This window comes from Hemitrygon akajei, chromosome 4, assembly GCF_048418815.1.
Source record: "Hemitrygon akajei chromosome 4, sHemAka1.3, whole genome shotgun sequence".
NCBI lineage: Eukaryota > Metazoa > Chordata > Chondrichthyes > Myliobatiformes > Dasyatidae > Hemitrygon > Hemitrygon akajei.
In genome coordinates this window covers 147442414-147468991 of record NC_133127.1, presented here as the reverse complement: position 1 = coordinate 147468991, position 26578 = coordinate 147442414, and the positions used below count along the sequence as shown (strand labels likewise).

The following is a 26578-nucleotide window of genomic DNA, read 5'->3' as shown; positions in this document are numbered from 1 at the left end:
TTTAGTCACACAGTCAGAAGTGTAAAGCAAGCAGAGCAGGGGGCTAAGCACACAGCCTTGTGGTGCACCTGTGCTGATAGAGATCATGGAGGAGATGTTGTTGCTGATCCGAACTGACTGGGGTCTGCAAGTGAGGAAATCCAGGATCCAATTGCACAAGGAGGCATTGAGACCAAAGTCTAGGAGCTTATTGATCAGTTCAGTGAGAATCATCATAGCTATTTATATCTGATATAAATATATCTGATATGTTAAGATCATTGTTTGAGTTTAGAACCCTCATGGTCAGCAAACCCAATACCATCACATAACACCATAAGCAGGCAGTTGTGAATGGCAGGAAAGGAAAGTCAGCTTGACTAACCTTACAGATTTCTTTGCAAAGAAATAAAAGAAATAGTGAAAGAAATGTAATGTAGGAGAGAAAATGTTTAGATTATACAATGAGGCTGCATATGAACCGAACAACCTGCAGATTACAGTAATCTGAAACAAATGCAGAAAATGCACCAAGTCAAGCAACATCATTGTGGAGAGAAATGGAGTCAACATTTAAATCAACTTCCTTCTTTTGGGATGATGACATAAAGGTTCAAGGCAATTGCTGAAGGACATTCCTGTAGAATGAAAACTCATTTGTATCTTTGGTGAGCAATTACATTTTAAAGGTCAAAAAAGCTATCAAGAAGTACTGATATTCCTCAGTTTTCCTTTGAACTATTTTTACAGATTATTTAATTGTCATTTTTTCCAAATGGTTTATATCTGCTTTCTCTCATGCGGTTGTCTTAGGAGGATCCTGGAGTTTGAAGCCATTTAAATACCAGCACAGTACTGCAGTCGTGATGAGAAGGTGTATGCTGATCCACAGGAAGTTAGGAGCAGAAGCAGGTCACCAGCCCCCAAACCTGTTCTGCTATTCAATATGATCTTGATTGATTCAGATTCAGATTCAGTTTATTTTCATTTAGAAACCACAAATGCAATGCAGTTAAAAAATGAGACAACATTCCTCCAGAATGATATCACAAAAGCATATGGCAAAACGGACTACACTAGAAAATCCACATAACGTTTGGCAATCCCCAATCCAGAGTTCGGAGAGGCTGCTGCGTATTAATATCACGCTACCGTCTAGCGCGTTCCCCGGAAAGGAGCTCCAAATCCACTAAACAAAGAAGACCAAAAGCTAAAGCTACAAGACCTGCACAAAACCATATAGTTACAACATATAGTTACAACAGTGCAAACAATAGCATAATTGATTAAAAAAAAACAGGCTATGGGCACAGTAAAAATAGTCCAAAGATGGTAAAGGACTATAAGTTCAAAAGAAATCACCACACAGTTTCCACAAGTCCCCAGGGTCCCGACAAACTCGCCATCCCATGCCAGCAGCATAAGGGGATACCCCCGCTATGGACTTCCACGGCACCGCCTGACTCAGCTGCGCAGATGCAGCACACAATGGAAGCTCTGTCGAACCCAGCCTCACAGACGCAGCACACAGTGAAAGCGACCTGACTGCAGTGGACTCCGAGTCCGTCGAACCTCTGAGCTGACGACCATCCCCTCCGGCACAGCTTCTCCGAGCACCATCCTCTGCCGAGTGTATTAAGATGGCCCCGCCAACGCCCATCGGCAACGCGACCCCGAGGACTGGGGGCCTCTTCTTTCCAGCGGAGTCCTGGACCTCACAGCAGCAGCAGCAACGAAGAAGGTCTTCCTGGAGATTTCCCGATGTTCCTCTGTGCTCCCACGTCCGTTTTCAATCGATTATGATTGCGCACGGCACCCCACTTCACAAAATAACAGATAATCAGCTCCGAAGTGGCTGCTGCAAGCTGCGTTGTGCCGCCATCTTGGAAGATCTTACACTGGCTTCAGCTCCTCTTTTGTGTCCACTAAGGAACGAATCAAGAATGTTGAAATTATCGTCTGGGTCACTGGCCCTGCCTCATAGTGTCATAGAGCATTACAACACAGTAGCAGGTCCTTTGGCCAATCTAGGCCATGCCAAACTATTATTCTGCCTAGTCCCATTGATCTGCTCCTGAACGTTGCCCACCAAACCCTTCCCATCCATGTGGTTATCCAAACTTTTCTTAAATATTGAGATCAAACCCGCACCCACCACTTCCATTGGGATAATCTCACCACCCTCTGAATGAAGGTGATTTGACATGTTTTCTATCAAATCTGAGAAATATGCTGAAGAGGTTTGACATTCAACAATTCTCCACCATTGAAATCAATAGCAACAGTGCCTGCACCAGCTCTATCCTGGCACAACATTGCAAATAATTCCCCACTACTTACAATGGCAATATTCCCACTATAAGTAGGAGAGAATTGTTGCAACATTTTGGCTTTCAAGAAGAATTAATTAGCACAAAACATGTGGAGAAACCACAGAAAATGGCTGACCCCAGTTTAGGACCTGCACTTATCTGGAGATTGCCATTATTCACTTACGTGCAATGAAATGCAAGTAATTTGGTGGGTAAATGTCAACATTACCTTCAAATTCTGAGCCAATATACGTAAAGTGGTATCTAAAGTGTAAGGGTGCTCTCCATGTATGTGTCATAGACAGTTTGTCTCTGAAGCTCCTGGGAGGCAAGAGCATGGCTATATGGTATATGTGTTGGCCAGATTATATTTAATTTTAGCTAATGATTCCGTCCAGAACATACTTACTCTGCTGTTCAATGCACCTTCCACATCTGCACACAATAGCACATAAATATTGACAGCAAGAAAGGTGAAATTTGACTTCCCCCTTCTCCCACCCCCCCACTCCAATACTCAGTTCAGTGCTGAGTTCAGAGACGGACATGGGTTATATTTAGCCACAGCACCAGATCCCACTTCATAACTAACAAGAGAAATCTGCAGATGCTGGAAATTAAAACAACACCTACACAACGCTGGAGGAACTCAGCAGGCCAGGCAACCTCTATGGAAAAGAGTAAGTGGTCAATGTTTTGAGCTGAGACCCTTCATCAGGACTGGAAAAAAAGATGAGAAGTCAGAGCAAGAAGGTGAGGGGAGGGGAAGAAGAAGTACAAGGTGGTAGGTGAAAGGAGAAACCGGGAGAGAAGGAGGTAATGAACGAAAGAGCTGGGAAGTTGGTTGTTGAAAAGGATAAGGGCTGGAGAAGGAGGAATCTGATAGGAGATGGTAGAAGATTTTGGAAGAAAGGGAAGGAGGAAGAGCACCAGAGGGAGGTGATTGATAGATAAAGAGATAAGGTGAGAGAGGGAAATGGGAATAGGGGAATGGTGAAGTGGGGGCAATTACCAGAAGTTCGAGAAATTGATGTTCATGCCATCAGGTTGGAGGCTACACAAATGGAATATAAGGTGTTGCTTCCCCAAGCTGAGTGTGGCTTCATTGCGGCAGTAGAGGAGGCCATGGACTGACATGTCGGATGGGAGGTAGAATTGAAATCGCATCACAACTGATCATTTAGCCCTAAGCAGGCATGGCTGTGAATGTTATAAAATCAACCTACATTTGAAATGAACTTCCTTTTTGGCTAAATGGGTCAATTGGAATAATGCTAAAATAAAGTAGATTCTGATGGTCATTGCCAAGAGACCTTTCTGTAGATTAGAAGCATTTTGTTCTCTTTGGAAATAGACTAAACTTAAAAGGTCAGAAAACTATCAAAGTAACTAATATATCTTATCTTTGCTTTGCTATATTTTTGCAGGTTTTTTTGTTTTCTAACTCTACATTTCAACCAATTAGGAGCGATTGTCGCATATATATTGTACATGTAACTCTTCAAAATGTGATGCAAGTGTACTATACACTACAATCAACTTAAGACAATTATATTGATGTTAGTGCTTCACACAATACCAACATGACTACAAGATGTGATCTGGTTTAATGCCTGCTCAAGAACTGAAAGGGCTAAATATTGTTGCTGTTAGTGGTACTAGTGGAAAATGAGGTAACTTAACCAATAAGACCAGAAGACCTTGTAGCAGAATTAGGCCATTTGGCCCATTGAGTCTGCACTGCCATTCCATCATGGCTAATTTATTATCCCTCTCAATCCCATTCTCCTGCCTTCTCAACCATGCTACCCTTATCCATGAATCATCAGTCGAACATAATATATCCAGGCACAAATTCATGCTAAAATGAGAACAGAAAATGTCAGAAACACCTAATAACTCAGGCAACGTGTTTGGAAACAGAAACAGCATTATCACTCCAACTGCTTACTATCCCATTCACTAAACATTCGCTCCCTTCCACCACCACCATATAATGTCTGGTGTTTACTATCTACAGCATACACTGCCGCAACTCTTCAAGCTTCCAACAGCACTTCCACCTCACTGACTACCTAAAAGTAAATAGAGGTGACGTTGTCTATTATTTGGAGTCTTCTAACAGTATGAACAGAGAGTAAGGGAATTGTTTTGAGAAAAGCAAGCAAGAACTGAAGTAATTTAGTAATCTAGGAGAAATTATGGTCAGTTTTTAAGTACTATAAGAAATCTTGTTTTGGCTACATCACTCCAGAAATCAGTGCGAGAGTTCACAAGACTGGACAAGTGGTCCTAACAAATAGTTATATAATGATTTAGTCATGATCTCTGACTATTGATTTAAGGGCATTTGGAAAATTAAGCCAAATGATATTCATTGCTTAGACTATTTTTATGGGCTTTAATTACTTGCTATTTAATATAAATGGAACAGAAAGAATAAAGAAAATAGCTATTAAATGCCTTTAGGTTACATTACAGTGGTCTTCATGTTTTTTCTTTGTTTTATTTTTAAATTGAAGAAACTTTTTCAGAAATTGCACATGGCCATTGGAATCAAGTTCATTTTTACAATGACATGCTGTTAGCTTCATTTATATCACGGGTCATAAGTTTCTACAACAAAGCAAATATTTACATCATAGTTGGTAAAATAGCTTTTCTTATTTTGCTTTTGCAAACTTTCAAGTTTGAATAACAAACATTCCTACACCTGATTTGATGAATTTAGCTGCGAGAGTATTAGAGGTCATTATTGCAGGTATATCATGAAATGGACATTATTCCTCATAACAAAATCTTCAGGAAATACATTTTTCAAACTACTTACTGATACAATCTTGTTATTTATGCTATAATTACAATTGAAAGAACTTTTGTTGATGTCCATGCTCACTCCATCTTTCACACACCACCTTCCCGCCCACTTTAACAGTGACAGAGTTCCTCTTGTCTTTACCTACCACCTCATAAGCCTTCGTATCCAATATACCATTCTCCACAACTTCCACCATCTGAAAAGGGATCCTACTGCCAAACACATCTTTACCTCCCCCCTACTGTCAGCTTTCTGCAAAGGTTGCTCCCTCCATAACTCCCTTGTCTATTTGTCCCTTCTCACCAGTCCCCTGGCACTTACCTGTGCAGTGGCCAAAGTGCTGTACCTACCCATTCACCTCCTCCCTCACCTCCTTTCAGAGGCAACACTTCCCCTGAAACTCTATTGTATCTGGTGCTTGCAATGCAGCTTCCTCTGCATTGGTGAGACCCGTTGTTAATTGGGGGACCACTTCATTGAACACCCCTGCTCCATCCGCTGAAAGCGCAACTTCCCAGTGGCCAAATATTTTAATTCCGATTTCCATTCCCATTCCAACATGTTGGTCCATGGCTTCCTGTTGAGGCCACTCTCAGGGTAGAGGAGCAACACCTTATATTCTATCTGGGTGGCCTCCAACCTGATGGCATGAATATTGTCTTATCCTTCCCATAAAAAAATTCCCTCCCCCTCCCATCTTCTATTCCCCACTCTGGCCTCTTACTTCTTCTCATCTGCCTATCATCTCCCCCGGTGTCCCTCATCCTTCCCTTTCTCCTATGGTCCACTCTCCTCTCCTGTCAGATTCCTTCCTCTCCAGCTCTTTACCTTTCCCACCCACCTGGTTTTACCTATCACCTTTTAGCTATCCTTCTTTCCTTCCCCCACCTTTTTATTTTGGCATCTTCCCCCTTCCTTTCCAGTCCTGAAGAAGGGTCTTCGCCTGAAATGTTGCTTGCTTGTTCACTTCCATAGATGCTGCCTGACCTGCTGAGTTCCTCCAGCATTTTGTATGTGTTGCTTTGGACTTCCAGCATCTGCAGAATTTCTTGTGTTTGTGAAAAATAATTGTTTTGTTCAGATTTTTGAAGCAGCAGGTATAGCTCTTGACCTACTTCATTAACGTATAAAATGACAATTTCATCCAAATTTTTCAAACTCTACAGGTTATTTCCTAATTGAGGACACATTGAACTCAACAACCATAGTACCAGGTGTGTTTCTAACTAAAGTTATAATGATTTTGTACAGACATTTGCTGAGAATAAGAGTCTTTGCGGGGGTAAATTGAAATCTTTATTACTAAATTGCTGATCAATCTCCTTTCTTTACTCTGACTGCATCTTTTCTGGATTTGCACAGTTATAACAGTGAAGTGATAACAACAAACTTGGAAAGTTATGCTCACACAATCATCTTCTCTATATTTCACCTGATTATAGATTTCTTCTGTCATACAATACCTCGACTCCTTCTATTAATGATATGTTGGTCTGGTTTCAAATGTGCTTCTTATCCTCATTCCTCTAACTTATTATGGCCCTGTCATGTTTGCTTCTTGGCTTCAGAACCACAATATTATAGCAGCGCACCAGCTGCTAACTCTTAGATTTGTCCAGTGAATGCTGCAGATACCAACTATTAATGCTCCATGATTTTCTGAACACCAGCAGCTCTGATTTCTAATCCTACCTCCTAACTTTTGCAGGTGAGTCCATCAGTGAATTGACTATTGAGATTTGACATCAAAGGCAAGTCTAGTCTTGTTCTTGATATCCACATACACGCACTTTTTCACAGCAATAAATTTCTACTGATGAAGATTAGAACCAGAGGATATAATTTTTTTTCTCTCACATAGAGTGCTAATGCTAACGCTAATGGCTCCAGCTGCCATTTCAGCTGAGCTCGGACCAAAGACCTAATGTGAGTTTTTCGCAGATACTCAATAAATAGGAAAGAGAACATTAGATAAAGGGCATATTTGTACATAACTTTGAGGATCATGGTTCAATAATGTTAAAACTAGGTGAATCCGTCTTCATTTTATCTGTCCACAGATGTCATTGTGACCCTTTCTGCACCTCCTTTTCACCATTATTCTACAACAAGTTGTTGAATTCTAACTATGCATCACTGAAATTATTTCCCAAGACTAATCATAGCAGAACTTCAACTCAGAATTTGTACTGTCTATCTGGAGATCTCACCAGTCAGTCACTCACTAATTATGAACTTGCTTTTAAATTTCCAGAAACTCATTGCTGAATGTAGCCTTGTATTATAATAGCCAGGTTTCCCAATTACAACTGGGCTCCTTGCTGATTTCTAAATTTAATTAAATATTTACCAGACAGCCTATGGCTTCTTTTTCCTACTTTTGCAAGCATGACCTGGGGAGCGATTTCACTGATCCATCTGGACATTGACAACGGTCTATGACTTTTTGTGCTCATTGTGTTGAAGTAAAGTCTATGGCTGTGAGTTGTTAAACTTGAGTTCTGCAAACAAAATTAGGATCAAGTAGTAGTTGCTGACTGATTTGATGATGATATCTATAGATCTATTCATGGTAAACAATGAACTTAATCATTTCCTGTAATCAAATACAATGGAATTGATGCATCTTCACTAGACCAGAAACCAAAGGGGCAGTTTAACTTGCAATTAATTTAAGATCTTCAATTTCCGCATTCAAGTTGAAGCAAGAGATTGCTGAAGCCAAGATTCATGGCATTATTTGAAGAACCACTTATGTCACTATTATGAATACACCTTCCCTTTTTACATAATCAGATAGGATCTCTGTACCCTTTCATTAATTTTCTGATATTTTAACCGAAGTTTAACTTAAAAACCATTAAGATAACCATTAATTGTGACATGAAAGTCTCTGTGTGTTTCTCGTAATCTACGAATTCCATTATCCTGCTTTCAGTACTTGGAATCAAAGCAATGAAGAGCAGTGCAGTGCAGTATAATACATATCAACTATGTATTTCTATGTACATAGTTTTCATGTATTTCATGTATTTCTCATATTCAGGGATAGACGGACAAGAGGTGGCATGTATCCTGAACATCTAAGGTAAATGTCATTCCATTGTACATCAGCTTTTGCATGAAGCTGAATTTTAAATGAAAGCCTGCATTTTAATTCATCCATTGAACAGAGCTCTTTGCACAGACACTATCCCAAACAGAATGAGAAAGCAAATGTCCAGCTTGGTAATGTTGGAATGACTTTTGCATCACACACACATGTTCATATTGCTTTACAAAAAACAATTGTTAGCTTCTCTGCTGTCATGTAATAGCTTGAATGTAATGTACTGAACACTGAAGGACCATCAACAAACAAAACGAAGTATTACAATTGCCAGTCCACACTTCACAATTCTTTCTGGCTATTCATTTAATCTGTTTCATCATCTCTGTTTATTAGATACTTCAAGAAGACGAGAAGGAATGATCTGTAAGAGAGAAACTAACATAATGGTGAACCACATTATTTCCTTATCAATACTTAGTTTAGTGTTCAGAGCTGATAAAAAGGATTTATTTAAGAGCGATAAAGTATTTTCATCATGTATATTTAGTGTCACACCTAAATTGGGCACTGTAGGTGGGGTAGAGACCAAACAAGAGGCCAGGACTTATAAAGTCCTCTCCTTTTTAAAAAAAAAAGTGGCCAGCTTTCTCATATTGTTCATAAATCATGGATTGGGAGAGAAGACGATGTGTTGAGAATGACCTCCTCCATCCCTCCAAACTGCCAAGTTTTCATGTGCATCAGCTTCACCAGCAAAAATGATCAATCCACGAGATACAAGAGAATGTTGGAAGAGCTCAGTGGGGTCAGGCAGCATCTGTGGAAGGAGTGAAATGGACAGTCAATGTTTCGGGTCGAGATCTTCATCTGAATTCTTCCAGTATTTAAGTGTTGCTAGTGATGAATCTATGGTGGTTCTACCAAATCTGTTCCCAAAGCCAATAAGAGGAGATTTCTTAGCTATAAGAAGGGGGCTATGTCACAACTATGGATTTGGCCTCGCAGCAGATACAGCAATTGCGCCCGTGAATATGCTTGTGTCAGCTGATTATTATTTCATTGTGATAGTATTTAACTCCATTCATTCCGTCGTAGTTTTTGTCGAGACTTGGACATAGCTACGCTTCGTTGTCTGCATTCCGCCTTGCCTGAGTCAGCTGACTTTGAAGACTAGCGGTATTCGTTTTAGTCTTAGTTGTTCTTTTCAGCTGTAGTGTAGGCTTCGTTCACCATTTGACAGTTTGTGTTCTTTTCCCTTTAACACTGTTCGCATTAAAGTCTGTGAAGTATCGACCCGTTTCAGTGTCTCTCATTCTGCACGGGCCATGTCCGAACCTTGTGACAGGCTATCGTTGGTGGTCATGGAAAAGCAATGGTGTTCAGCTCAGGTGGTGTGTTAGGTGAGGTAAGTGAGGTTCACAAGCCTAGTGGGAGGATCTCTATGGATCAGAACCAGAATCAGCATCAGAACAAGAATCAGGATTATTAACACTGACATTTGTTGTGAAATTTGTTGTTTTACAGCAGCAGTATACTGCATGACATAAAAATTACCATAAGTTACAAAATAAATAATAATGTAAAAGGTGATCAATGAGTTACTGTTCATGGCTTCATGAATTGTTCAAAAATCTGATGGCAGAAGAGAAGAAACTGTTCGTAAAAAGTTGAATGCAGGTCTTCAGGCTCCTTCATCCTCCCCGATTGTAATAATACAAAGATGGCATGTTCCAGATAGTTGAGTCACCCCCTCTGGAAGATGTCCTCAATGAAGCTGGTTGAGTCTACAACCTTATGCAGCTTCTTTTGATTCTTTTCATTAGAGGCTCAGTACTATTTTATAAATGCAACTGATCCGAATGTTCTCTGTCAAACATCCACAGAGTCTTTGGTGACATACCAAATCTCCTCAAATTCCTAACAAAGTAGAGCCTCTGACACACCTTCCTCAAGATTGCATGATTAAAATACTGAAAGTTTCTTCCACGTGTGTGACCAAGATAGTAGGGGACATGCGTGAATGAGAATTATGCAAGTTTCAAAATCAGAATTCGAATCAGGTTTACTATCAGTTGCATATGTCATGAAATTTGCTGTTACACATCAGCAGTACACTGCAATATATAATAAACTAAATTACAGTAAGAAATATATATATATATTTTAAAGGTAAGTTAAATAAGTATTGCTAAAAGAGAAAAATAAAGTAGTGAAGTAGTGTTCATGGGCTCAATGTCCATTTGGTAATCTGATGGCAGAGGGGAAGAAGCTGTTCCTAAATCACTGAGTGTGTGCCTTCAGGCTCCTGTACCTCCTGCCTAAAGGTAGCAATGAAAAGAGGGCATATCTTGGGTGATAGGGATCCTTAATAATGGATGCTGCCTTTTTGAGGCATCACTTCTAGAAGATGTCATGGATGCTGGGAGGTTAGTGCCCATGATGGAGTTGGCTGAGTTTACAGCTTTCTGTAGCTTATGTCGATTCTGTGCAGTGGTTTCCCCTGCCCCTCCCATCCATGCAAGATGGCAATGTAGCCAGTTCAAATGCTCTCCACTGAATATCTGTAGAAATTTGTGAATGTCTTTGGTGACATGCCAAATCTCCTCAAACTCCTAATAAAATATAGCCACTGTTGTGCCTTATTTGTAACACCATTGATCACGTTGGGCCACGGATAGATCCTCAGAGATGCTGACACACAGGAACTTGAAAATGCTCACCCTTTCCACTTCTGATCCCTTGAGAGGCACTGCTGTGTTTTCCCTTGTCTTACCCTTTCTGAATTCCAGAATCAATTCTTTGATCTTACTGATGCTGAGTGCAAGGTTAATGCTGTGACACCATTCAACTAGCTGATATATCTCTCGCTCCTGTACACCTTCTCGTTGCCATCTGAAATTCTACCAACAATAGTTGTGTAGTGTGCAGATTGATAGATGACATTTGATTTGTGTCAAGCCACACAGTCGTGTGTTCAGAGAGAGCAGAGCAGTGGACTAAGCTCACATCCTTGAGGTGAGCCAGTATCAATTGTCAGTGAGGTAGAGATGTTAGTTTAGATCTGCACAGACTGTGGTCTCCTGGTAAGGAAGTCAAGGATCCAGTTGCAGAGGGAGGTATAGAGGCCCATGTTTTGGAGATTTTTCATCAGAATTGCAGGAATGATTGTGTTAGATATTGAGCTGCAGTCAATGAATGGCAGCCTGGCATAAATATTAGTATTGTTCAAGTGATCAAAGGCCACGTGAAGAGCCAGTGAGATCACATCTGCTGTAGTCCTATTGTGGTGATAGGCAAATTATAGTGGGTCCAAGACCTTGCTTATGCAGGAGTTGATACTAGCCATAACCAACATCTCAAAGCACTTCATCACTGTAGATGTGAGAGCCACTGGACGACAGTCATTAAGGCAAATCACCCTGCTCTTGGGCACTTTTGCTGCAACTCTGTAAATAGTTCTAACATGTATTTTTTTATTTATCCATTTACGAAGCACGCATTTTGCAGACAACAGCAGAATGTATTATCTATGCCTAATTTTCCTTGGCAAGCTTATAAGTAAGCCAATATCTTGAACAGATTCTTTTGTTACAGCTGCTAGTGTGTAAGGTGTTCTGGTATATACATCCAGTAATGGAAGATCAGCCATATATTTCCAAATTAGGATGGTGTGCATACGTCTGCATTCATGTTGATACGGGAGGTACTGTTGGATTGATCCAGTAAATTAGTGTATTTTGTGGATAGAACACACTCTAATCATGTTGAACCAAATGTTGGAGGAGGAGAAGATGGTGGATGGAGTACCAATAAAGCATAGTGTGTTTTTCCTGTTTTTCACTGGCTTTGTGACTAAATTTAGAGACATTTTCATCGAAGCATGTGGCAAGTATTCCATCAGACTGATGGCTAGTGATTTGTAAATGATGGAAAAGCATTGGAGGGACAGGAGATGAGTTACATGTTTGGGGTTTTCTGGCCACTTATCTGATTTTATGAAACTAACTGCTAATGTGTGGCTGCTAGAGGAAAATACTGAGATTGTGAAAAAAAGGGAAATAAAAATCTGGAAATATTCTGTAGCTTTTCATCAGAACTGATAAAGTAGGATATGAAACACATTTTATGCTGCAGCAGAAGAGGGAAAGTTGAGTGACCACAAGAGTTTGTATGTGATAGCATAGAAGACAGGACTGATGGAGTAGCAGTGAAGTTAATGGTGATATATATGTGAATGATGCAGCTACATTTTTGATTAAAGGTGATTTCAGATTGATAATGAAGTGGACTTCAGTGATGGTATTGGCATTGAATGTCAAAGATATGATTAGATGCTCCCCTGTTAGAAGTTGTCATTTTCTGCTGCTTTTGTGACTGAATAATGCTTGCCATCGATGAGCCCTTGTCTGAATGTCATCTGGAACTTGCTGCATACAGCATTATTATTGAATATTCCTACTTCTGACCTTATGATGGATGGAAATCCATTGATGAAGCAACTTTGTCTTGGACGCTACCCTGAAGAACTAATGCAGTGTTCAGAATCAGAACAATCAGAATCAGGTTTATTATCACTGATATTTGTCTTTTCTGTTGTTGTTTTGTGGCAGCATTGAAGTACGAGATGTAAAAAACTAAGTTACAAAATAAAAGAAATTGTGCAAAAATAAAAGAGAATAACACAGTAGCATGCATGGGTTCAAGGGCCATTCAGATATGTGATAGAGGTGGGAAAGAAGCTGTCCCTAAAATGTTGAGTGTGGGTCGTCAGGCTCCTGTACCTCCTTTTGGAGAGCAGGGCATGTCCCAGATGGTGAGGGATGGCACTTGTTTGTGGCACTGACTTCTGAAGACATCCTCGACAGTGAGGATGGTTGTGATGGAACTGGGTGAGTCTACAACCATATGCAGCCTCTTTTGATCCTGCACAACGGAGTGTCTCTACTGGGCAACAATGGAACCAGCCAGAATGCTCTCCACTGTACGTCTGTTGAAATTTGACCTGTGGCTGGGATAATTACCTCTCACTGTACACACTATCTTGTTTACTGCAAGTTATGATTCCAGCTCATGGAAGGCTTTCCTCTTAGTAGTAAATAGAACATTTAAAATTACTTAAAAAAACATTTTTCTTAGAAATCATTTTTTCCAGGAAGTATAATTTTATTCATTTTGCTGTACCATGGAAGAATAATCAGAATCAGAGGTACACAAAATTTCTATCACAAAATAGGTCACATTGCATATAATTAGATGTTAAATAGAGGTCACTTTGTATGAAAATTTATTGCCTTGTCGTTTATAATAACACCAATGCCTAGAAGCTGAAGTATGTTCTCTATTGGCACACTAAATTACAGTATGTAACAAACACTCAGTGACCACTATATAAGGTACAGGAGTGCAATTTGGTGTGGTCTTCTGCTGCTGTAGCCCATCCAAGGTTTGACATGGTGTGCATTCAGAGATGCTTTTCTGCACAACACTCTTGTACCGCTTGACTATTCAAGTTACTGTCGTCTTCCTGTCGGCTTGAATCAGCTGGCCATTCTCCTCTGATCTCTCTCATTAACAAGCCATATTCACCCAGAAGACTGCTGCTCACTGGATGACTTTTGTTTTTTTTATGGCATTCACTGTAAACTCTAGAGACTGTTGTGCACGAAAACCTCAGGATATCAGCAGTTTCTGAGACGCTGAAACCACCCTGTCTGGCACCATCAGTTATTTCACAGTCAAGGTAATTTAGATCACAATTCTTCCCCATTCTAACTCTTGGTCTGAATAGCAACTGAACCTCTTGACTATGTCCACATGCTTTAAAGCTTTGAGCTACCGCTACATGATTGGCTGATTAGATATTTGCATTAATGAGCAGGTGTACAGGTGTACCTAACTAAGTGGTCACTGAGGGTTTTGAGCTAACGTTCACTCCAATCTCCAAAAAAAAACTAATGACATCACAAGGAAAATCCACTTAAGGCAGCATCATGACATTTTGCCCACTACTTGAATGGGACCTGTGAAGATCTCATTGCTCATGAGATAGATAAAGGTCAAGGAATTGAGGGTTTTGGGAGGCCGGCACAGATGAGGAGTTGAAGTCAACTTATATCAACCATGATCATATTGAATGACCTATTGGTTCAAGTGGTGTACCCGTGCTACTTTCATGTGTTCTCATTTCATGAGATTTTCATACGAGCCATCAGTAAATAAAGTAGTGCTTAAAGTGTTCTTGGAAACAACAGTGGAGTGGCAGGGAAGGCTGCTGTGAAGGTGCAGTAAAACACCGGAGAAGATCAGCATGGTGTCTCTTTGCCCCGCCCCTGCCTCATCCATTGAATAAGCAAGCACAATCAGTTCCTGTGCTGTAGGTGGCCCATAGCAGCAGGATGATCAAGGAGCCTGTGATTGCTGGATGCAGCTCACAATAGGCTGTGATCATTGATGAGTTCCAGTGAATTATTTAACATTATTCTGACCATTGAAAAGTGAGGCAGAGATGCACGATGCTAGACATCCATGCTAAAGCACAGGCTCTTCACTTGCAGTCTCATTCCTGTACACTGCACAACTAGTTTGGAGAGTTACCAAAATAGTTGTAGATTTCTCTCAGAAGCCCAAATTTCTCACAGCAGTGGAGAAAACACATTCCTCACAACTTCTTACATCACCAGTTGTGCGTCTAGTACTGGGCAAGGGTCAAATGTTCAGATGAATCACGCAGGGAAGTGCAGAAGCCAGCTTCCCCATGGTCACTAATCAACATGCATACAATCCCTATCATGATCAGTTATATGCCAAATTGCTGGTGTGCAGGATGTTAATGTGTGATTTTCACACAAAAATGTGCACAGATGGGCCCAAATTCTTGGCACAATAGACCAAATTGACAAAGTGTCTAAATGACAACTGGGGAGTCAGAAGTCGCAAAGAACGTGGTTTTGTGGAAAACTTACAGATTTCGAAAAGAACAATATTGTTAAAAATATTATTAGCCTCTTTATATTCATCTGCATATGTGCTAAAAAATGTCCCTGGTTATAAACACTTGACTTATGGTTGTACAAATGAACTTTAATAATATCAAATTTTAGTAGTTGTTCTTTCTTATCTATCATATGTTTTTTCACTACAAAATACCTTTCATTACAAAACTGTGGATATGTTTACTATATTGAGTGTTTTTTGTGCGTTTTCCAATGTACATGATCAACTTATGGACATACATGTAAACAAAATCCATTTGTTACCCAGCTTGTTCTGGTTGTCGTAGAGCAGTTGAATATTTTAGTAGCATCATTTGCCTAAAACATCCAGTGAAATGCTGTATTACTTGATGACTCATAGAGTAAGAGAGCACAGAACCAGACCCTTCAACCCAAATTGCCCATGTTGACCAAAATGTGCGTTTATATTCTTTCCATCTTGTGCCAAGATGAGGCCATCCTCAGGGTGAAGGAGTAAGACCTTATATTCTGTCTGGGTGCCCCCCAGTCGAACAGCATGAATATTGATTTTTCCTTCTAGTCAACAAAGCTCCCCCCACCTTCCTCTATTCCCCACTCTGACCTTTCACTTCTTCCCACCTGCCTATTACTTCCCCCCCACCCCCACCCCCGGGTCCTCTCCTACTTCCTTTTCTCCTATTGTCCACTCTCTTCACGTATCAGGTTCTTTCTTCTCCAGCCCTTAACCTTTCCACCCACCTGACTTCACCTATCACCTTCCAGCTAACCTCTTTCCCCTCCCCCCACCTTTTTACTCTGGTCTCCTCCCCCTTCCTTTTCAGTCCTGAAGAAGGGTTTCTGCCCAAAATGCTTACTGGTTACTCTTTACCATGGATGCTGCCAGACCTGCTGAGTTGCTCTGGATTACCAGCATCTGCAGGCTTTCTCATGTTTGTCCTTCCCATTTGCTTGTGTTTAGCCCAAATCACTTTAAGATTTTTCTATCCATGTAGTTGTGCAAGTATATTTAAAATATTGTTATTGTGCCTGCTTTGACTTAAAAAAAGGAATATTCATTGATTGAGTTTCCAGAACACCAATTTTACTGGAACATGATTGGATCACAAGCTCCAATTTTAAATTATTTACTGTGTTGTATGATTGAAATAGGTGGCAAACTACCTAGACATCTAAAATTTAACCCTACAAGAAATTTTAATTTATGGGCCACATCAGATGTGGCATGAAAATCCAAAGTTACCTGGAAGTAGTAGCCACCTAACCAGCTGCAGTGGGAGTGAAGCACCAGCAGCCATCACTGTGGTCCTGACAAAATGATTCTTAGTGATTAGTTAAGTGGCTAGGTACGGCATCAGAAAAAGAGAAAGTAAGAGAAAGACAGAAGGATGAATAGTCAAGAATTCCTAGTCACTCAAAATAATGCAAAAAAATAATTTTCCGTTCTTGATTCCTTCTTACCTGAGCCTGCCTTGCCTTATTATTTATTTTATTGGCTTATCAGTGAAGCCACGATTAATACTCCAACCGGACTGAGTCTGATGATAATCATTTTAATCTGATCTGCATATTTGAAGGATAACCATCACCTTCTTGAGAGCCATCTAAAACAAGGTAAGACTGTGGTCAAAGGAGTATTTGTAGCATTAGCACAAAAAAGTCACATGGCCCATTTGACCATTTTAATAGCGCACTCACTCTGTTTCCGACAGCTAATAAAGTTTAGGATCTGTTCTTACAATTTCTGAGAAAAATGGAAATTTCATTAACAAAATTGTTGTGATTATCTCTCATCTATGTTCAGTTGCATGTAGCATACAGAAGTAAGTAATATGCTGATCCCACAAGATCCATAAAAATTATACCAAGGCTTAAAAGGTTAAGTCCCTATTTCCAGGAGCACAGGCTGTTGGGGAGTGATTAAATTGAGATCAGTGAAATTATAAAAGGATCACCAGGACAGGTAAAGCAAGTATTTTCTCTATTTAGAGTATTCAAAACAAGAAGGAACAATGTAAGCGATTTAAGTGTGAAATAGAAGAGCACCTTTGTATAGAATGTGTGATGGAAAGCTGCAATGCTTCCTTCCAATGTTGTACACCTTCAAATAAAATTGCAAGATGGAGACAGATAGATTTCTATCAGTTCAGGTAATGTGGGATTATGGAGCTAAAGTAGATAAATGGAGGTGGTGTACTGACCAGATTAAATGGTAGATCTGATTGGAGGGGCTGAACTCCTCCAAACAGCTCTGATTTGGTTGTAAATTCACATAGATTATACAGCCCCAAAAACGCTGAAATTAAGCTTTACAATATTTTAGTGTGATTATTTAACATTGAATCTTGCTGTTCTTACTATTTTATCAGAAAACCTTGTTTCACACCATAATGTAATTTGAGGGGCAAGATTTTGTTTATTAATAATGATGGTTGCAGACACTGGACATAGTTTCCCAGTAATTGTTTGCACATTATTTCAAGTAAACCTGTAACAATTATGTCACAATCATTAATCCTCTTGTGTGAATACCATCACACATCAATGACCTACAGCACACTCCCACTGCTGTCTGTAATGACAGCTGCTGCAACTCAGAAAAGGAATAGAAACGGGAAGCCCACCACCATCTAACCACCCCCAACCTTGCCACCCACCCACCTACCCACATACAAATATACACACACACATACGTGAAAATAAACCACATATATTAAAGAATGGACACAATAAGTATATATCAGTGCCAGATTTTACAGTTGTAATCAAATCTTGGGGTTCAAATGGTAATTATAAAATACTGAGCTTTGGTCTCAATGGTTTATGATATCATCTGAACCCCTCAATTAGATTACTGCTTTATAATCACTTCCAGGTATTCATTATTTTTGAAACAAAGTTTAGCTTTGGAACAGTTTGAAAAATGCCTGGAACCAGATTTGCTGAAGTATGTGACCTTGACTTCTGACCCAAATCTTTGACCAACCATGCCCAAACTTTAATGGGTTCAAGAGCTCTGTGTTGAGTGATTGGCCTGTAATTACAGGCTTTGACTCTAAAAGTTGTTTTGTAAATATGCAAGTACTCCATATAAACCCTCTGAGTACTGAATTACAAGTTAAAAGCACGAGTGTTTGCATTTCAACAACATTCTTTCAACTTTACATGTGAAATAGAATATTATGTAGAATATGTAGAACCATATCTTTTAATTTAACGTAAAGCACAGAATAAGCTGTTCACTTGTTCCATTTTTTTCTGGGTAGAAGTTCAACTAAGGTTCCAAGAAGCATTGCATGATATTATTGGAAATTCTCAGTTGGCATACCTTTAAATAAAAATATAGATTAATTTTTACTTTTATGTCTGACTGGTAAAATAAATGTTTTTAGATCTGTTGATATCATCCATGTGTTACATAAAATAGATACAGTAAAGTAAATAATTCTGTTGATCACCTTGAATCCTTGTACTAACTTTAACTAAGCCCAATAACTTATTTACTGATCTAAAAATACATTACCTGCAACGTAAATTTATTTGTACTAGAATTTCCATTAAATACCCTGATAACAATTGCTACATTCAAATGCGTATATAAAAAATATTTTGAGCATTTTGTTTTGTTTTGCATTTTAGAATTTCACTGCTAATGACCCCAAAAATTAATCTGGTTATGACCGGTAATTACCACTGTGCCCAAGTGATTTTTCAAGAGTACAAAATAATGGACCCACATGCAATTGCAACACTCCAAAGCAGAATGAAAAATTAGATTACATCTGTGGTAATAGAGATTATGGTTCAAAATACTGAATTAATTCATGTCCAGTAGTCAAGGTCCTTGTGTACTGACATAGAAGCGTTATGGCTAAATCGCTGGACCAATAGTCCAAAAATACTTTATTGCTGAATGGGATAAGCATAGAATAGGTGAAATGGTTCAAAACTGGTCAGCTTTGAGGTGTGAGCCAGTGATGGAACTAAATTGTATTCCCTCACAATCCATAACATTGTGGCATTTTGTCCTGCTGGGTTACCAATACTGCTTCTGATCAATGGTTCAGGAGCTCCAGGCATACCTAAATATCAGGTTCCAAAATAAAAATGCCTTAATAGCCTATTATATATATACTAAACAGCAGAGAAAGGTTGCCAGAGGCAGTGTTAAGTGATCCTACATTTGCCAAATATATAAGAACTTCTGCATTTTGATGTGAATAGTGGTGAGTGATAAAGCAAACACATACGAGTACAAAATCTGATATGTTAGCAGACAGGTTTATCCAATTGGAAGATCCATGGTTGCTTCCTTCTGATGGTCCCCTTGTCACAAAGGCTAGTCTTCAGCATCAACATCTGAAGTGGGGATAGAGAGGAGATGATGACTTTGTATTGTAAATTTAACTATAAACATTGTGCTTATAAGAACAGTTCAGAAGTTAGATATTTTTCACAGCCCAAATATGATTTGTGATACAGTAAGTGTACAATACCATGGAGACTAAGTAACTGGAATACGAGATTCATCAGGATGCAAATCCAGTAGATGGAGAACTTAAAGTCAAGTAATTAAATAAAATGAAAAATGCTGTTTTTTGTCATATGATACATGAGACTGGTAAAGGTAACCTTGCTGCTGGAATCATGTATCAACTGATATCAGTCACAAATGTCCCTTGGAAGAAAAATCACTTTCCTTACCATGTTTGATCTACTGTACATGCGACTTCAGCCCTACAATCAGTCTTCTTATTTCTGGATGGACAATATCTCTCTCTAAAACTATCAGAAGAATATTACTGCTCATGGTTATTTATAGGCAAAAGCAACAGAAGCTTCAAGCAGGTGGCAACTGAAATTAAACAAGGACCTTAGCGTTAGTGATCCAACATTTTTACATTAGATTCTCAAATCCAACATCTTCATTTCAAACTCCACATTCAAGCACATGGTAGATGTAAGATTTCATATACTTGTATAATCTGAAGTAAACTCAGAAATCATTTCAAATCTAAGTACTCTTTCAGTGATGTGGTAAGTGTGAATTACAGCCAGTCAATCACTCTGGTAGTGAAAAATATTCTCATTGTGATCTCGTTCTTTCAGCTTTTGCTTGAGGTTGGAGATATCGTTCTTCTTCTCTCTTAAGCCGACAATGGTTCTTCAGTGTGCTTGCTTAAGAAGATATACAAACAGTGGCCACTCTATTAGGTATTCTGGTACCTAAAAAAGCAGCCATTGAGTGTATGTTTGTGGTCTTCTGCTGCTGTAGCCCATCCACTTCAACATTCGAGGTGTTGTACATTCAGAGATGCTCATTTGCACACTAAAGGAGCTGTCTGAGTTACTGGCTCCTTCCTGTCAGCCTGAAGCAGTCTGGCCTTTCCTCTCTGACATCTCTCATTAACAAGGTGCATTCACCCACACGACACTCACCCACTCACTGGATATTATTTTAAAATTTCACACCATTCTCTGTAAAATCCAGAGACTGTTGTGCATGAAAATCCCAGGAGATCAGCAGTTTCTGAGATACTCAAACTACTCCGTCTGGCACCAACAATCATTCCATGATGAAAGTCATGTAGATTACATTTCTTCCCCATTCTGAACAGCTTGGTCTGAACAGCTGAACCTCTTGACTATGTCAGCATGCTGTTATGCTTTGAGTTGCTGCTACTTGATTGGCCAATTAGATATTTACTTAAATGAGCAGCTGTATAGGTTTACCTTATAAAGTGGTCACAGAGTATATAATTGGGTCAGCTTGGATTCCAGGTGCCTAAATTGCACCACACCATTTCCACCTAACTCCTCCAGTAACTTTCAGTTCAAAGTACTGTTAACATTAAAAAGATAGGAGCAAATCTAGCAATTGGTAACGCTTATTGATCTGATTTTGGAAATGCAGACATAATACCAGCCTGATGTAATATTGTTTTGCCTAAATGACAAAACTATCTCAGTTCAAAGAGCTCAATTTCAAATATGTTGACTAACAATATAGTGGGAGAGTTTTCTGTCGTGTTTTAGCACTTTCATGTAACCTTATCATATTTTTGATATATTTCATCGGAAGCTGGTATGATAACACCACTTCAGACCAGACTAAATGAAGTAAATCCAACCTTATGACTAGTGCAGATATAATTATTCATCCACCAAACAGGAATATAATGATTTATGCATCAGAAGGATGGATGTTTATTTGCTTTGTATTAGAGGGTGTGTGGAAGATTTTTAGGTTGCACAAAATTACATCATTCAGTCAACATGAAATATGATAGGCTTGCTTCAAATAAAATCTCTGCCTTTGAGAATCAAGGTGGCTTCTATTTCACATGTTCTTAAATAGTTCTATAATCATCAATGCAAAAAGGGTGCAACATATTGAAAGATAACATATTTGTAATAGTGGTAAGTATCTTCTAAAAATATCTTAAACACTTTTTTGTTGAAAGCAATTATACTTTTTAAAGTGATTTTGATAGATCTGCTGGCAACTGCTTTACTTATTTAGTATTTAAGTTAGGTAACACTGAGTCCTAACTTTTGTTTTGAGAAAGAATGATTGACTCATGATACGAAATGATTGATTGATGATCTGTCTTATGAGAAAAGGTTGAGCAAGTGAGTGTTTTTCCCTTTGGAGCGAAGAAGAATGAGAGGCGACTTCATAACTTCATAGAGATGTATGGGATGATAAAACACAGAGGTAGAGAGAACATCCAGAGACTTTTTTCCCAGGGTGGTAATGGTTAATATGAGAGGATATACTTTTAAGGTGATTGGAAGATAGAATAGGGGAGTATGTCAGAGGTAGGGTTTTTTACGTAGAGAATGGCAAGTGCATGGAACACACTGCCAGGATGGTGGTACATGTAGATCCCTTTAGGACAATTAGTTAGGCACATGGAGGAAAGCAAAATGTGAGGGCTACATGGGAGGGAGAGGTTAGTTTGATCTTGAAGTAGATTAAAAAGTCAATGCAACATTGTGGGCCGAAGGGTGGGTGCTGTGTTATTCTATGTTCTAGGAAATGCTGCATGATATATCAACATTCCTCCAGACTTTGTAAATTGGCAATACAACTTCATTATAATTTGCCATGTAAACTCTGGTACCATTTTCTGACCACTTTGATTCAACAAAGTAAATATTTCATATTTACCAGATGGAAAAAGCTTTCTTAAATAAATCTATTCAAATCTATATTACAAAGCAATTGCAGGGTACCTTAAAAACAATTGTGAATGCTATTATATAAAGATTACTATATCAAAAAGCAATACATTAATTTTCTTGAACACAAATATAATTCAATTAAAGCAGCAGCACCCTGTAGTTTCTATTTGCATTACTGGAAACTTAAACGATCCCAAGAGCAGCAGATAGTAAAATACAATTCTGTTCCAATTTGCCGTGCCCTAGAATGTTAACACAAAGGATTTCATCCATGATCTAAACCATGTTACTGTGCCGAACAGACGTCAGGCCACCGCCAGTTAAGAGAAATGATAATCAGAGGATCAATCACCTCACACATGCTATTTACAGAACTCCACAGAAAGAGGTAGGTAGCAGCCTGCTATCTCAGTCTTTGCCTATTGTTGAAATCATTGCTAATACTATAAGAAAATGAGTGGCAAAATGCTTGTCCAAAACAAGCAAAACAGCAAACCGTTTGTGATGCTATCTCATGGGCTCTAATACTGCTAGCTTAAAGTTTTGATGCATTGAGACTTGACTTGATATAGTATGTTAATTTTGGCATTAACGTTATTCAATTGGTCTATTTTCACCAAGGATCAGAAGGTTATGGTTCAAACTGCACTCTTATATTTAAATATGTGGACAAGATTGAAATCTCAGTTTCAAACAGAGAAAATATTCTATGGGAAAATAACATTGTGTAATATTTTACTTGAAGTTTTTTTAGATGGATCCCGGGGCAGCACTCAAAGAAGAGAGTTAGTCTGCTGCACTGTCCATATTTAGTTTGTTCAAAGTTCATGTTATCAAAGTACATTTATGTCACCATAGACTACCCTGAGATTCATTTCCTTGCAGACATTTACAGTAATTACTAAGAAGCAAAATAGAATCAATGAGTAACTACACCCAGAAAAGACAGGCAAACAACCAATGTGGAATGTTAATATGTGGAAGCATTCGTAACAACAGCTATACAGTCAAACAACTTCTCTTTGAGATTTACAAAGGGACCTTATTTAGATTCAGTGAATAACCAGAAAATAGATCGGATTGTCCCAAAATACACTACAGCAAGCAATTTATATCTGATCAAATATCATTTGTTATATTGGTGAAGGTATCAGTTACTTGGCTGGATTATAGTCTACTCAAGATATCTCTGTCTGTCAATTCTCTTAATCATTGATTATTGAAGGATTATTTATTCCCCTTGTTTCAGATTAATTTATCCACCTCGCTGTCTTTTCTTAAGATTTCAATTTACTGTTTTTCAATGTGAGTGTTTTATTTTAAGGAAATCAATTACTCAAATTAATATACTTGGTGAAATTGCAGGTGAAACTACAGTGTAAGGTATGGAAGAAAATATGTGCCATGAAAGTAAATGCATAGAGCAAACTCTCTTAATACAATCAGAACAGCTAATATGGAGCTTCTTGTGCTTGCCATTTATTTATATATCTATCTATATATATATAATGCACTGAACTTTGGTACAATTAAGTTGTAGACATCTACAAAACAATATATTGCAAAATGTATCAAATCTCTGTACACTACATTCAATGTTCGAAGTAAATTTATTTTCAAAGTACATATATGTCACTATACATATACAACCCTAAGATACATTTTTGCTGGTATTCACAGTAAATACAAAGAAACAGTAGAATCAATGAAAGATTGCACATAACCAGACAGACAGACAACCAATGTGCAAATGACAACTTTGCAAATACTAAAAAGGAAACATAATAGTAAATAAATAAGCAGTAAATATGAGAACAAGCGATAAAGTGTCCTTGAAAATGAGACCATCGGTTGTGGAAAGAGTTCATTGTTGGGGTGAGTGAAGTTATCCCTGTTGATTCAAGAGCCTCATGGATGAGGGGTAATAACTGTTCCTGAACCTGGTGGTGTGGGTCCTGAGGCTCTTGTACCTCCTTCCTGATGGCAGCAGTGAGAAGAGAGCATGGCCTTGATAGTGGGGGTCCCTAATGATAGATGCTGTTTTCCTGTGCCAACGCTTCACGTTGATGTGCTCAGTGGTGGGGAGGGCTTTAGATTGACTGGGCTATCTCCACCACTTTTTGTTAATATGATAAATATGAGCTCACTTGTTTTTACAATAAATCTTGTTTAAATAAAATATAGTTTTCTTTTAAATCATTTAGAAAAATGAACATCAACAAATTTGTTCTGATTTCTTTCTTTAGGTAGATTAACATGATTTTCTGCACTTTATCTGGTAAATTAATACATTTCCCTTAACAGCAGGACGAAATATGTCAAATTTTAGTAGCTTAACATATGTTTGTATTTATCCTGAACAAAATTCCTTTCTTAGGTTCTCATACCTCAAATGAAACAATATCCTTTTCTGCAAGCTGGATATCAAAAGGAACTAAACGAGGGCTGCAATTATACTGACCTGCAACTGGTAGCTGTAAAGCTGTACCTGTCTGTGATTTGCAGTCTGTCTGTTAGCAAGGTCTGCAATGCATGCCTGTATACAAATATTAGGTAGGCTTTCATTTCTTCTGGGGATTATCTTAATTTTGGAGGAAATAATGATAATCACAGTAAAGAATAGGGTTAATATCTGCAGGTCCAGAATGTATAGTAAGGATGAAATAAATCTTTGGAAGCTTATGTTAGATTTAATTAGAATAAAATATTGAGTTGGTAGGCTAAGGCTCATGGTTTCACCACAAAATTCTTAAAGATTTATTTGTGAATGCTCTGCTTTTCTGGGCCACGAGATATATCCTGGCAGGACCTACTGAAAGAAAATTAAGCAAAGCGTCTCTTGGGAGGAACAAACATATAATCTGAAATGAATTGACCACTAATGATGGTGGTCAGTCTGGACTGGCAAGCAGACCAAACCTCTGTAATCTGCTTAAGAATAATTAGGAAGAAATTTAAAATTGGGCTGAGTAGTCATTTGATGATTATGATGTTGGGGCTGTGCCCATGCACTTGACAGATATATTAAAACAGACCAAAAATAAGGGAAACCAGAGTAGTGCATACTAAAACAGAATATTTGTGATGCTCATTATAAAGATTTCATGGTATGGAAATAATATGAAATAAACTAAATTCAACATTCTGGATACTTCTGAAGTTTTGTTAATTTGCTCTTCTGAAACATTTATGTTTCTTTCTTGCAATATGAATAATTGAATAATATGATACTGAAAAGATTAAAACATTGATATCTTAGGTCATCCTTTAAGACACAAAATTATGCCCTAATTATCTGTAGCTAATTTGTAGCTATAAAGATTGTTGTGCTTATTTGTAAATGCTAATTGCAACCCTTAATTTTGAGTGTGCATTCCAAATATTTTCATGGGTTTAAATTGTGGCCTAAACAAACCTTGCACTTGATTTTGGTGTCATGTATTGCTTCTATTAACACTAGATGGCGGTAAAGACTTAAGCAATTAGTCTTAGAGGGTCATTTATTCCCTCTCTAGTAAATCGAATGTGAATTGAGTATGGTGGGAAAATATTAAATTTAAGAATCGATTTTTGTATGTGTCAGTAATATTTTAGGGGTTTCTTTCAAAACAGACCTGGCAGTTTATTATCATCTAATATCATAATGTCAGTATTTTAGTAGGCTAATAAAGATTATTTGACAATTAACATTTAAAATCATCTCAGTTTATTATATAAAATCCAAAATACAACTTATGTTGAGATAGCAAAGAAAAAAAACATGACGTTATCAATGCTCAATTAATCAGACAGCATCTGGGAAGGGAGAAATAGTCTTAACGTTTCATCTTGGTGACCTTTTTTCAGAACTGGAAAATGTTAAGTGACATAATAAATATTAAATGGAGGATAGGCACAATTGTGGGTTTGGGGAGAAGGAATAAAAGTAAAGGTCGGTGATAAAGTGTAAAAGCAAAGAGATTAAATGAGGAAAGGGAACCTGGTTAAAAAAAAGAAGGATCTTGAGAGGATGTAAATGAGAACAGTAGAATCATTAATTGACATTGTTGAACACGATGAATATGTGACCTGTCAAAAGACGAGGTGCAATGACTAGAGCTTACACTGAGCTCCACTAGAACAGCATAGAATGCTGAGTAAAGCGTGGCTAGAGTTCCACTGGGATAAAGTATTGCAGTAGCAGGTGGCCAAAGCTCGAGGTTGCTCTTGTGAATTGAACAAAGGTGATCTGTCGAACACTCGCCCTATCTGGATTCTC

General features: G+C 38.4%; 3 long non-coding RNA genes across 4 annotated transcripts in view; 1 reads left to right on the top strand and 2 right to left on the bottom strand.

Annotated features, from left to right (window-relative positions):
- Positions 1-26578, bottom strand: part of LOC140726752 (uncharacterized) — a 73534-nt gene that overhangs the window by 13494 nt on the left and 33462 nt on the right. The gene's annotated exons all lie outside the window — the stretch shown is intronic.
- Positions 1-26578, top strand: part of LOC140726753 (uncharacterized) — a 34755-nt gene that overhangs the window by 3999 nt on the left and 4178 nt on the right. The window lies entirely within an intron of this gene.
- The window catches only part of LOC140726755 (uncharacterized), a 28867-nt gene continuing 20091 nt past the window's right edge, over positions 17803-26578 (bottom strand). The window contains exons 2-3 of the long non-coding RNA XR_012098723.1: positions 19383-19491; positions 17803-18460 (exon numbers count right to left, since the gene is read on the bottom strand). This is a non-coding gene — a long non-coding RNA (uncharacterized lncRNA). The remainder of the gene's footprint in view (positions 18461-19382; positions 19492-26578) is intronic.